Source organism: Arachis hypogaea, chromosome 19, assembly GCF_003086295.3.
Source record: "Arachis hypogaea cultivar Tifrunner chromosome 19, arahy.Tifrunner.gnm2.J5K5, whole genome shotgun sequence".
Classification (NCBI taxonomy): domain Eukaryota; kingdom Viridiplantae; phylum Streptophyta; class Magnoliopsida; order Fabales; family Fabaceae; genus Arachis; species Arachis hypogaea.
In genome coordinates, this window is record NC_092054.1 from 31,931,859 (window position 1) to 31,944,411 (window position 12,553).

The 12,553-nt window shown below is 35.2% G+C and overlaps 1 non-coding gene across 1 annotated transcript; it reads right to left on the reverse strand.

Annotated features, from left to right (window-relative positions):
• Positions 1–1,677: 1,677 nt before the first annotated feature.
• Positions 1,678–1,785, reverse strand: LOC112781453 (small nucleolar RNA R71). Its single transcript, XR_003192229.1, has one exon. It is a non-coding gene; the product is annotated as a small nucleolar RNA R71 (small nucleolar RNA).
• Between the last annotated feature and the right edge of the window lie 10,768 nt (positions 1,786–12,553).

Genomic DNA, 12,553 nt, shown 5'->3' on the forward strand with positions numbered 1-12,553 from the left:
GCATTTGAATGTTTTGTGTCTTTTCTTGTTTTTCATATGCATTCTTGAATTCTTAGTGCCTAAGCATTAAAGATTTCTAAGTTTGGTGTCTTGCATGTTTTCCTTGCATTAAAAAAATTTTTCAAAAATGTGTTCTTGATGTTCATCATGATCTTCATAGTGTTCTTGGTGTTCATCTTGACATTCATAGCATTCTTGCATGCATTCATTGTTTTGATCCATAACTTTCATGCATTGCATCATTTTTCTTGTTTTTCTCTCTCTTCATTAAAAATTCAAAAATAAAAAAAATATCTTTCCCTTTTTCTCTCTCAAAATTTCGAAAATTAGATTTGACTTTTTCAAAAAAATTTTAAAATCTAGTTGTTTTTACGAGTCAAATCAAATTTTCAATTTAAAAATATTATCTTTTTCAAAATCTTTTTCAAAAATCAAATCTTTTTCAATTTTCTTAGTTATTTTCGAAAATTCTAAAAACATTTTTCAAAAATATTTTTCTTATTTTTATATCAAATTTTCGAAAATAACATCACCAATTAATATTTTGATTCAAAAATTTCAAGTTTGTTACTTACTTGTTAAGAAAGATTCAAACTTTAAGTTCTAGAATCATATCTTGTGATTTCTTGTGAATCAAGTCATTAATTGTGATTTTAAAAATCAAATCTTTTTCAAAACCAATTTCAATCATATCTTTTCAAAAATATCTTCTCATCATATCTTTTTCAAAAATTTGATTTCAAAATATCTTTTCTAACTTCTTATCTTCTTATCTTTTCAAAATTGATTTTCTAAATTTGTTTCAACTAACTAACTAACTTTTTGTTTGTTTCTCATCTTTTTCAAAACCACCTAACTAACTCTCTCTCTAATTTTCGAAAATATCTTCCCTCTTTTTTAAAATTTCTTTTTAATTAACTAATTATTTTAATCTTTGATTTTTAAAAAATTTCAAAAATTACTAACATTTTTCAAAAACCATTTTCGAAAATCACTAACTCCTTTTCAAAAATTATTTTCGAAAATTTTCTTCTCTCTCATCTCCTTCTATTTGTTTATTCATCTACTAACATCTCTCCCTTACTCACAAAAAAAAAAGATCTCTATTATTATTATTTTTTTTGTGCCCTCTTCTTTGTCATATGAGCAGGAATAAGGACAAGAATATTCTTGTTGAAGCAGATCCAGAACCTGAAAGGACTCTGAAGAAGAAAACTAAGAGAAGCTGAATTACAACAAACCAGCAAGCACCTGTCAGAAATTTTCGAACAGAAAGAGGAGATGGCAGCCGAAAATAATAATAATGTAAGGAAGATGCTTGGTGACTTTACTGCACTAAATTCCAATTTACATGGAAGAAGCATCTCCATTCCTGCCATTGGAGCAAACAATTTTTAGCTGAAACCTCAGCTAGTTTCTCTGATGCAGCAGAACTGCAAGTTTCATGGACTTCCATCTGAAGATCCTTTTCAGTTCTTAACTGAATTCTTGCAGATCTGTGATACTGTTAAGACTAATGGAGTAAATCCTGAAGTCTACAGGCTCATGCTTTTCCCTTTTGCTGTAAGAGACAGAGCTAGAGTGTAGTTGGACTCTCAACCCAAAGACAGCCTGAACTCTTGGGATAAGCTGGTCATGACTTTCTTAGCTAAGTTCTTTCCTCCTCAAAAGCTGAGCAAGCTTAGAGTGGATGTTCAAACCTTCAGACAGAAAGAAGGTGAATCCCTCTATGAAGCTTGGGAAAGATACAAGCAGCTGACCAAAAAGTGTCCTTCTGACATGCTTTCAGAATGGACCATCCTGGATATATTCTATGATGGTTTATCTGAGCTATCAAATATGTCATTGGATACTTCTGCAGGTGGATCCATTCACCTAAAGAAAATGCCTGCAGAAGCTCAAGAACTCATCGTCATGGTTGCTAATAACCAGTTCATGTACACTTCTGAGAGGAATCCTGTGAGTAATGGGACGCCTCAGAAGAAGGGAGTTCTTGAAGTTGATACTCTGAATGCCATATTGGCTCAGAACAAAATATTGACTCAGCAAGTCAATATGATTTCTCAGAGTCTGAATGGAATGCAAGCTGCATCCAACAGTACTCAAGAGGCATCTTCTGAAGAAGAAGCTTATGATCCTGAAAACCCTGCAATAGCAGAGGTAAATTACATGGGTGAACCTTATGGAAACACCTATAATCCATCATGGTGAAATCATCCAAATCTCTCATGGAAGGATCAAAGGCCTCAACAAGGCTTTAATAATGGTGGAAGAAACAGGTTTAGCAATAGCAAGCCTTTTCCATCATCCACTCAGCAACAGACAGAGAATTCTGAACAAAATACCTCTAATTTGGCAAACTCAGTCTCTGATCTGTCCAAGGCCACTGTAAGTTTCATGAATGAAACAAGGTCTTCCATTAGAAATTTGGAAGCACAAGTGGGCCAGCTGAGTAAGAGGATCACTGAAATCCCTCCTAGTACTCTCCCAAGCAATACAGAAGAGAACCCAAAAGGAGAGTGCAAGGCCATTGACATAAGCACCATGGCCGAACCTGTAAGGGAAGGAGAGGACGTGAATCCCAAGGAGGAAGACCTCCTAAGACGTCCAGTGATCAATAAGGAGCTTCCCTCTGAGGAACCAAAGGACTCTGAGGCTCATCTAGATACCATAGAGATTCCATTGAACCTCCTTATGCCCTTCATGAGCTCTGATGAGTATTCCTCTTCTGAAGAGAATGAGGATGTTACTGAAGAGCAAACTGCCAAGTTTCTTGGTGCAATCATGAAGCTGAATGCCAAATTATTTGGTATTGAAACTTGGGAAGATGAACCTCCTTTGTTCACCAATGAACTAAGTAATCTGGATCAACTGACATTGCCTCAGAAGAGACAGAATCCTGGAAAGTTCATAATACCTTGTACCATAGGCACCATGATCTTTAAGGCTCTGTGTGACCTTGGTTCAGGGATAAACCTCATGCCCCTCTCTGTAATAGAGAAACTGGGAATCTATGGGGTGCAAGCTGCTAAAATCTCATTAGAGATGGCAGACAATTCAAGAAAACAGGCTTATGGACAAGTAGAGGACGTGTTAGTAAAGGTTAAAGGCCTTTACATCCCTGCTGATTTCATAGTCCTGGATACTAGAAAGGAAGAGGATGAATCCATCATCCTAGGAAGACCTTTCCTAGCCACAGCAAGAGCTGTGATTGATGTGGACAGAGGAGAATTGATCCTTCAATTGAATAAGGACAACCTTGTGTTTACAACTCAAGGATCTCTCTTTGTATCCATGGAGAGGAAGCAGAAAAAGCTTCTCTCAAAGCAGAGTCAAACAAAGCCCCCACAGTCAAACTCTAAGTTTGGTGTTGGGAGGCCACAACCAAACTCTAAGTTTGGTGTTGAACTCCCATATCCAAACTCTAAGTTTGGTGTTGGAGGGTCTCAACAATGCTCTGAACATCTGTGAGGCTCCATGAGAGCCCACTGTCAAGCTATTGACATTAAAGAAGCGCTTGTTGGGAGGCAACCCAATTTTTATTTATCTAACTATATTTTTCTTAGTTATATGTCTTTATAGGTTCATGATCATGTGGAGTCACAAAATAAATATAAAAATTGAAAACGGAATCAAAAACAGCAGAAGAAAAATCACACCCTAGAGGAAGCATCTGTCTGGCGTTCAACGCCAGAACAGAGCATGGTTCTGGCGCTGAACGCCCAAAATGGGCAGTATCTGGGCGCTGAACGCCCAGAACAAGCATGGTTCTGGCGTTCAACGCCAGAAATGGCCAGTAAATGGGCGTTGAATGCCCAAAATGGGCACCAACCTGGCGCTGAACGCCCAGAGTTGCGTGCAAGGGCATTTTGCATGCCTAATTTGGTGCAAGGGTGTAAATCCTTGAACACCTCAGGATCTGTGGACCCCACAGGATCATCTCAGGATCTGTGGATCCCACAGGATCATCTCAGGATCTGTGGACCCTACAGGATCCCCACCTACCTCCACTCACTTCTTCTCACCTCTCTTTCACACAATCCCATAAACACCCTTCCCCAAAAACCCTTCACCAATCACCTCAATCTCTCTTCCCCATTACCTCTTCACCACTCACATCCATCCACTCTTCCCCATAAACCTACCTTATAAACTCCACCTACCTTCAAAATTCAAAACCAATTTCCCACCCAAACCCACCCTAAATGGCCGAACCTTAACTCCCCTCCCTCCCCTATATATAGCCCTCCATTCTTCCTCATTTTCACACACCACAACCCTCTCCTCTCTACTTGGCCGAAACACATTTCACCCCTCTTCTCCATATTTTCTTCTTCTTCTTCCTCTATTCTTTCTTCTTTTGCTCGATGGCGAGCAATATTCAAAGTTTGGTGTGGTAAAACAATTATGTAAAGGATCTATAGCTCAGTGGTAGAACATGTGGCTGCAAATCAAGAGATCCCTGAGATACCTCAGGGGATGCACTTCCCTCCACATAGTTATTGGAAGCAACTGAGGATAGAAATACCAAAAATCACTAGGAATCAAGCCACAAAGGCAAGGAAGAGACATAGAAGAGCTCAAGAACATCATTGGTTCCTCAAGAAGGAAATGCCATCATCACTAAGGTGGATTCATTCCTTGTTCTTATTTCTTCTGTTTTTCGTTTTCTATGTTATGTGCTTATCTATGTTTGTGTCTTCATTACATGATCATTAGTAGTTAGTAACTTTGTCTTAAAGTTATGAATGTCCTATAAATCCATCACCTCTCTTAAATAAAAACTGTTTTAATTCAAAAGAACAAGAAGTACATGAGTTTCGAATTTATCCTTGAACTTAGTTTAATTATATTGATGTGGTGACAATGCTTCTTGTTTTCTGAATGAATGCTTGAACAGTGCATATGTCTTTTGAAGTTGTTGTTTAAGAATGTTAAATATGTTGGCTCTTGAAAGAATGATGATAAGGAGACATGTTATTTGATAATCTGAAAAATCATAAAAATGATTCTTGAAGCAAGAAAAAGCAGCAAAGAACAAAGCTTGCAGAAAAAAAAATAGGCGAAAAAAAATAGAAAGAAAAAGCAAGCAGAAAAAGCCAAAAGCTCTTAAAACCAAGAGGCAAGAGCAAAAATCCAATAACCCTTAAAACCAAAAGGCAAGGGCAAATAAAAAGGATCCCAAGGCTTTGAGCATCAGTGGATAGGAGGGCCTAAAGGAATAAAATCCTGGTCTAAGCGGCTAAACCAAGCTGTCCCTAACCATGTGCTTGTGGCGTGTAGGTGTCAAGTGACAACTTGAGATTGAGCGGTTAAAGTCAAGGTCCAAAGCAAAAAAAAGGAGTGTGCTTAAGAACCCTGGACACCTCTAATTGGGGACTTTAGCAAAGCTGAGTCACAATCTGAAAAGGTTCACCCAATTATGTGTCTGTGACATTTATGTATCCGGTGGTAATACTGGAAAACAAAGTGCTTAGGGCCACGGCCAAGACTCATAAAGAAGCTGTGTTCAAGAATCATCATACTGAACTAGGAGAGTCAATAACACTATCTGAACTCTGAGTTCCTATAGATGCCAATCATTCTGAACCTCCATGGATAAAGTGAGATGCCAAAACTATTCAAGAGGCAAAAAGCTATAAGTCCCGCTCATATGATTGAAGCTATGTTTCATTGATAGTTTGGAATTTATAGTATATTCTCTTCTTTTTATCCTATTTGATTTTCAGTTGCTTGGGGACAAGCAACAATTTAAGTTTGGTGTTGTGATGAGCGGATAATTTATACGCTTTTTGGCATTGTTTTTAGTATGTTTTTAGTAGGATCTAGTTACTTTTAGGGATGTTTTTATTAGTTTTTATGTTAAATTCACATGTCTGGACTTTACTATGAGTTTGTGTGTTTTTCTGTGATTTCAGGTATTTTCTGGCTGAAATTGAGAGACTTGAGCAAAAATCAGATTCAGAGGTTGAAGAAGGACTGCTGATGCTGTTGGATTCTGACCTTCCTGCACTCAAAATGGATTTTCTGGAGCTACAGAATACAAAATGGTGCGCTTCCAATTGCGTTGGAAAATAGACATCCAGGGCTTTCTAGAAATATATAATAGTCCATACTTTACCCAAGTTTAGACGATGCAAACTGGCATTCAACGCTAGCTCTCTGCACAATTCTGGCGTCCAGCGCCAGAAACAAGCTGCAAAGTGGAGTTCAACGCCCAAACTGGCACAAAAGCTGGCGTTCAACTCTAAGAAGGACCTCTACACGTGTAACACTCAAGCTCAGCCCAAGCACACACCAAGTGGGCCCCGGAAGTGGATTTATGCATCAATTACTTACTTCTATAAACCCTAGTAGCTAGTTTATTATAAATAGAACTTGTTATCATTGTATTCACAGTCTTGGTTACTCCGGTTCCCCTCTGGGGCCGAGACCAATGAAATTCATCATCACTTATGTATTTTCAACGGTAGTGTTTCTACACTCCATAGATTAAGGTGTGGAGCTCTGCTGTTCCTCAAAGATTAATGCAAAGTACTACTGTTTTCTATTCAATTCATCTTATTTCGCTTCTAAGATATTCATTCGTACTTCAATCTGAATGTGATGAACGTGACAATCATCATCATTCCCTATGAACGCGTGCCTGACAACCACTTCCGTTCTACCTTCGACTGAATGAGTATCTCTTAGATCTCTTAATCAAAATCTTCGTGGTGTAAGCTAGAATGATGGCGGCATTCAAGAGAATCCGGAAAGTCTAAACCTTGTCTGTGGTATTCCGAGTAGGATTCAATGATTGAATGACTGTGACGAGCTTCAAACTCGCGATTGCTGGGCGTAGTGACAGACGCAAAAGGATAGTAAATCCTATTCCAGCATGATCGAGAACCGACAGATGAATAGCCATGCCGTGACAGGGTGCGTTGACCATATTCACTGAGAGGATAGGATGTAACCATTGACAAGGGTGATGCCTCCAGACGATTAGTCGTGCCGTGACAGGGCATTTGGATCATTTTCCCGAGAGAAGACCGAAAGTAGCCATTGACAATGGTGATGCATTACATAAAGCCAGCCATGGAAAGGAGTAAGACTGATTGGATGAAGATAGCAGGAAAGCAGAGGTTCAGAGGAACAAATGCATCTCTATAAGCTTATCTGAAATTCTCACCAAGGAATTACATAAGTATTTCTATCCTTCTTTTATTAATTATTTTCAAAAACCCCATTACTGTTTTATATCCGCCTGACTGAGATTTACAAGGTGACCATAGCTTGCTTCATACCAACAATCTCCGTGGGATTCGACCCTTACTCACGTAAGGTATTACTTGGATGACCCAGTGCACTTGCTGGTTAGTTGTGCGAAGTTGTGAACCATGGTACTGGCATCATGTTTTTGGCGCCATTACCAGGGAAAGAAAGAGCAATGAATTTTACATAATCAAGGTATAATCACAATTTCTGCGCACCAGTCGTATTATTGGTTTTGATGAATACATAAATTTGGTTCTGGATGATGCTGAAGAAGTGAATATCAAGATGAACACCAGAAAGACATTGATTTTGTTGAATATATGAATATTGTGTATTGTTGTTGTTGGTGCTCCATTACTGACTTCTTTGTGGTTCCTTTTTTTTCCATTAATAACTTCTCTGTTTTTTTCTTCTTTTTTTTATTTTATAATTTTTTTGTTAGGAATAATTTAGTCTAGAATTTTAAGATTTAGGTCAAAGGATGATTTGAAAATTACATGAAACATTAGAGACGATTTTGTATGCAAAAAAAGTTGGAGACGAAAAAAATTTTCGGCCTATACCTTATGGACAAAAATTGTACTTAATCTAAAGCAAAATAACTTAACAATTCATAGATTCAAGGTTGTCTTTTGAAGATTTTTTTTTTGTTTTCCACGGTATCTCCCAACCCAACAGGTCAAAGACTAATCCATCGCGGATCTAAGATCCATTTAAGGGTCTGCCGCTGGCCAATGGGTTGCTGCATGCACAAGGCAGGATTCGAACCCCTAACACTTGCTTAAACGGACGAGTGAGCTGACCACTCGACCAACCCAAGTTGGTTGTCTTTCGAAGATTTTATTATCATACATTAGATCACTTTCTATTATTAAAAGTCCGCCTTCCTCTTCTCACGAATTAAGCCCAGCTTAAGATTTAGGTTATTCTCTCGATAACAAGTAACTTTAGAGCAACTCCAATAAGATCAATTTTGGATATCACTTTTGACCTTTATTCTAATTGAAATGATTTAAAATTAAAACTTGTATTAGATATCATTGTTAAAATAATAATGGTATAGTAAGGAGATATCCTATCATTTTAAAAAAAGATCAATAAAATACTGTCACTTGTATAATTCATTAAATCCCAATTAAATGAACATTATAATATTGTTATTGTAATATTGTTATTGTAATTTTGTAACAAAAATTCAAATAAAACATACTCAAATAAATTAGATGTATTTAGTTATATTCTTATATTTATTATTCTATTTTTTATTATCTTATCAAGTTGATAGAAAAATTGATCCAAATCAATTATTTATAAAATTCTAAGTTTTCTCCCAATCCAAATACACAATTCTCAATCTTTATTTCCACAAAATTATTAATTTTGTAATTCTATATTTTTTATTTTAGTCAAATTTTTATAATTTAATTAAAATTATTTGAAATTATTAAAAATAATTTAAGTGTAAATTGAAATGAAACTAAGTATTAAAGTAATAAATTATACATTAAATTTTAAATTAAATTTTATGATATATAATCTCATAAATATTTATATAATATTTTATAAAATTCAAAATAAAATAAAATTAAAATTGTGTATTGGAGATGTTAGTAGAATAAGTGACAATTTTACTTTAATTAATTATTTATTATGGGAGACATCACATGATCAGAACTCGCATTTTTTTTTCTAGATGCATGTCATATATTATTACATTAAGGGCAATTTACGTATTTAAAATATTTGAAAAAAAAATTTATCATATTACAATTTTTTAAAACACCAAAGTAATTGTAATTTTTTTATTTATAAGTAAACCGCAACATTCTGATGCGAATTAGACTTTGTACATAAATTGCTACATGTTATCACAGCTTACGTTAAAGGATGTGCATGCAAAAATTATTACATTCTATAACGATTTTTGTAAGAATAGACAACATAAAAAAACTGCTATAGTTTGAAGCGATTTTTTCATAATGTGACTGCTTGAAAAATAATGTATTAATTATAAACTTGCAGGTATGTTTGAAATTTGAAGCTTGAAGCTTTGAAGATGGAAGACCGGTGGGAATACATTGTTTGAAGATGCAAGTTTGTATGGAATACATTGTTGAGTAAAGTTTTAATTTATTCTGTGTAAATAGTAACTAAATCCAAAAAGCATTGATTAATGTGAAATTATTGAAACATTAGTGGGACTACTGCTCTGCCCTGCTCTAACATCCAAACAAAAAAAAACTGTTATATTTTTAATTAAACATTAAATCAACAACAGAGAAATTTTTATTCTTATATTTTCATATATTTGGTCTAAATAAAGTGGAGAGAAGATTGAGTCCATTGTCAAAAAGAAAAAATTTCAAGTCGAAGCACCAAGCAAATAATAATTTTATAATATTAAACAAAAAGAAAATAAAAAAATAAATACAATAAAAAATAAAAATGTAAAAGAGAATATTATAAATTTTATAATGTCAAACAAAAAAAATATTATATAATTTTTTTAGTACTATTAATATTCTATGATTTAATATTATTTTAAATTATAAATTTTTATTATTTATGATTTTATTGTTATTTATAATTAGTTTTTATTTTATTTTGTCATTTTTGATAGGATCATAATTCATATTATGAAAAATTTTGATAATAAACGTATTATATAATAATTACAATTTTATTTTTTAATATAAAACGAAAATAGAGTACATCAAAAAATAGAAAAAAACTCATATAGATAAAAAACAATAAAAATTTCATAAAACTTACTACATATAGCATATGAAAAAAAAAACATAAAAATTAAAATGTGAAAAAGAGTACTAAAAATAATAACGAAAATTAAAATGTTCCCAACAGTAACCAGCCACCATGAACATGAATGCAGAAGCAACAAATTTTAACTTCACGTGTGAACGTGCGTTCAGAGTTGGAATCACTGCTGGATAAAAAGTTGCCAAACATGAAAATAAAGCGTTAAAAAGACTCAAATGCGCAATTCTCTTTTTCCCAACGCATTTGCCAAACACATCCATAACCATTTTTCAAGTAGCCACATTGTGAAGAACAGCTGCAGGCTACAGCAGTTTCTTCATGTTGCCTAATCCTTCAGAAACTGCTACACGCCGTTCAATATAAACCGCAATAGGGTATAACGGCTTACGTGCAAAATCTAATCTACGTTACGGTGTCGCAGTTTGCATATAAATAGAAAAATTGCAATTGCGTCTGGTGTTTTAAAAAGTTGTAATTTGGTAAAATTTTTCTCGAAATATTTTAAATACATAAATTTTCCTTACATTAAATTAGTTCTTTTTTTTTAAAGATAAATGTTATTTTATTAATATAAAATAAAGGTGTTTCCATAAGGAAGTACAAAAGAATTGGGTAATCCCATTTATCACTAACTGTGACTGAAAGATAAAGAGCTTAGAAAAGAGTAAAGTAAGAGTAAAGAGAATTAGCAGCATCCATCAGGTATGGCTCACAAGTTCACGCACTAAACTGTTGGCTTCTTTCACTATCTCTGGTGTCGGGCTTATTACCTTATAAAAAACACACTGATTCCTCACTTTCCAAGTGCTCCAACACAGCGCCGCTATGAAGAGGTTCTTTTGTCTACCGTCGAAATGAGTCGCTGCCCAAGATAAGACTCGTTGCCACCAATTGAAAAAGGTCTCTTCTTCTCTCATCCATAGGTTAGGGGTTATTAAGCTTAGGCTCCAGATTATTGAAGACAGGGGGCATTGGAACAATGGATGAGAAATTGATTCAGCCTTCAACATGCATCTTGGACAAGTGACAAGGGTGGATGCGAACCGGCTGTGAACTTGTTGCAACACCGGAAGCTTTTCATGAAGACTCTTCCATAGAAAAATCTTAATTTTATGAGGTAATTTCAATTCCCAAATGCCATTCTATACTCTGTTATTCTATATGTTCTGGGGCCTCAATGAAGTAGGAGAATGAAAGAATCTATAAGCAATTTTGTATCCTGACCCAACTTCATATATACCAGATTTTGTCCAGCACCAATTAACTTCATTCTCCTCCTTTGTAGGTTTGATTGAAAAAATTTTATTGCATATATCAACTGAAAAAATTGACTCAATCAGATTTCTGTTCTAGCTTCTATCAAGATTTAGTAATGCACTAACGTAATACACTTGCAGATTTGGCGGGATTGTGAGTGCATTTTGAGGGACATTAAAGGGCACTGGTGGTGGGAGCCAGGGGTCATGGAAGATGCGGACATGAGTACCAGAGCCTATTTTTCATAACAAGCATTTCTCGATCACCTTGCGCCCTTCAAGAACACTTCTCCATCCCCACGACGGTACGCTTCCTATCTCTGCATGTAGAAAATCTATATTTCTGAAATATATAGCTTTGAGCATTCTTGATAGATGATGAGCGGATAATTTATACGCTTTTTGGCATTATTTTTACATAGTTTTTAGTATGATTTAGTTAGTTTTTAATATATTTTTATTAGTTTTTAAATAAAAATCATATTTCTGGACTTTACTATGAGTTTGTGTGTTTTTCTGTGATTTCAAGTATTTTCTGGCTGAAATTGAGGGACTTGAGCAAAAATCTGATTTAGAGGCTGAAGAAGGACTACAGATGCTGTTGGATTCTGACCTCCCTGCACTCAAAGTAGAATTTCTGGAGTTACAAAAGTCCAAATGGTACGTTCTCAACTGCGTTGGAAAGTAGACATCCAGAGCTTTCCAGAAATATATAATAGTCTATACTTTGCCCAAGTTTAGACGATGCAAACTGGCGTTTAACGCCAGCTTTCTGCCCTATTCTGGCGTTAAACGCCAGAAACAAGTTGCAAAGCAGAGTTAAACGCCAGAAACAAGTTACAAACTGGCGTTCAACTCCAAGGAAGACCTCTACACGTGAAAGCTTCAATGCTCAACCTAAGTACACACCAAGTGGGCCCGGAAGTAGATTTCTGCATCATTTACTCATTTTTGTAAACCATAGTAACTAGTTTAGTATAAATAGGACTTTTTACTATTGTATTTACATCTTCGAATCATCTCTGGAACACATTATGTAACTTTTACGTTCTGAGACCTCCATGGGAGCCTGGCCACTCGGCCGTGTCTACCCTATTTTCACTTATGTATTTTCAATGGTAGAGTTTCTACACACCATAGATTAAGGTGTGGAGCTCTGTTGTTCCTCAAGAATTTATGCAAAGTACTATTATTTTTCTATTCAACTCAAGCCTATTTCTTCTCTAAGATATTCATTCGCACACAAGAATATGATGAAT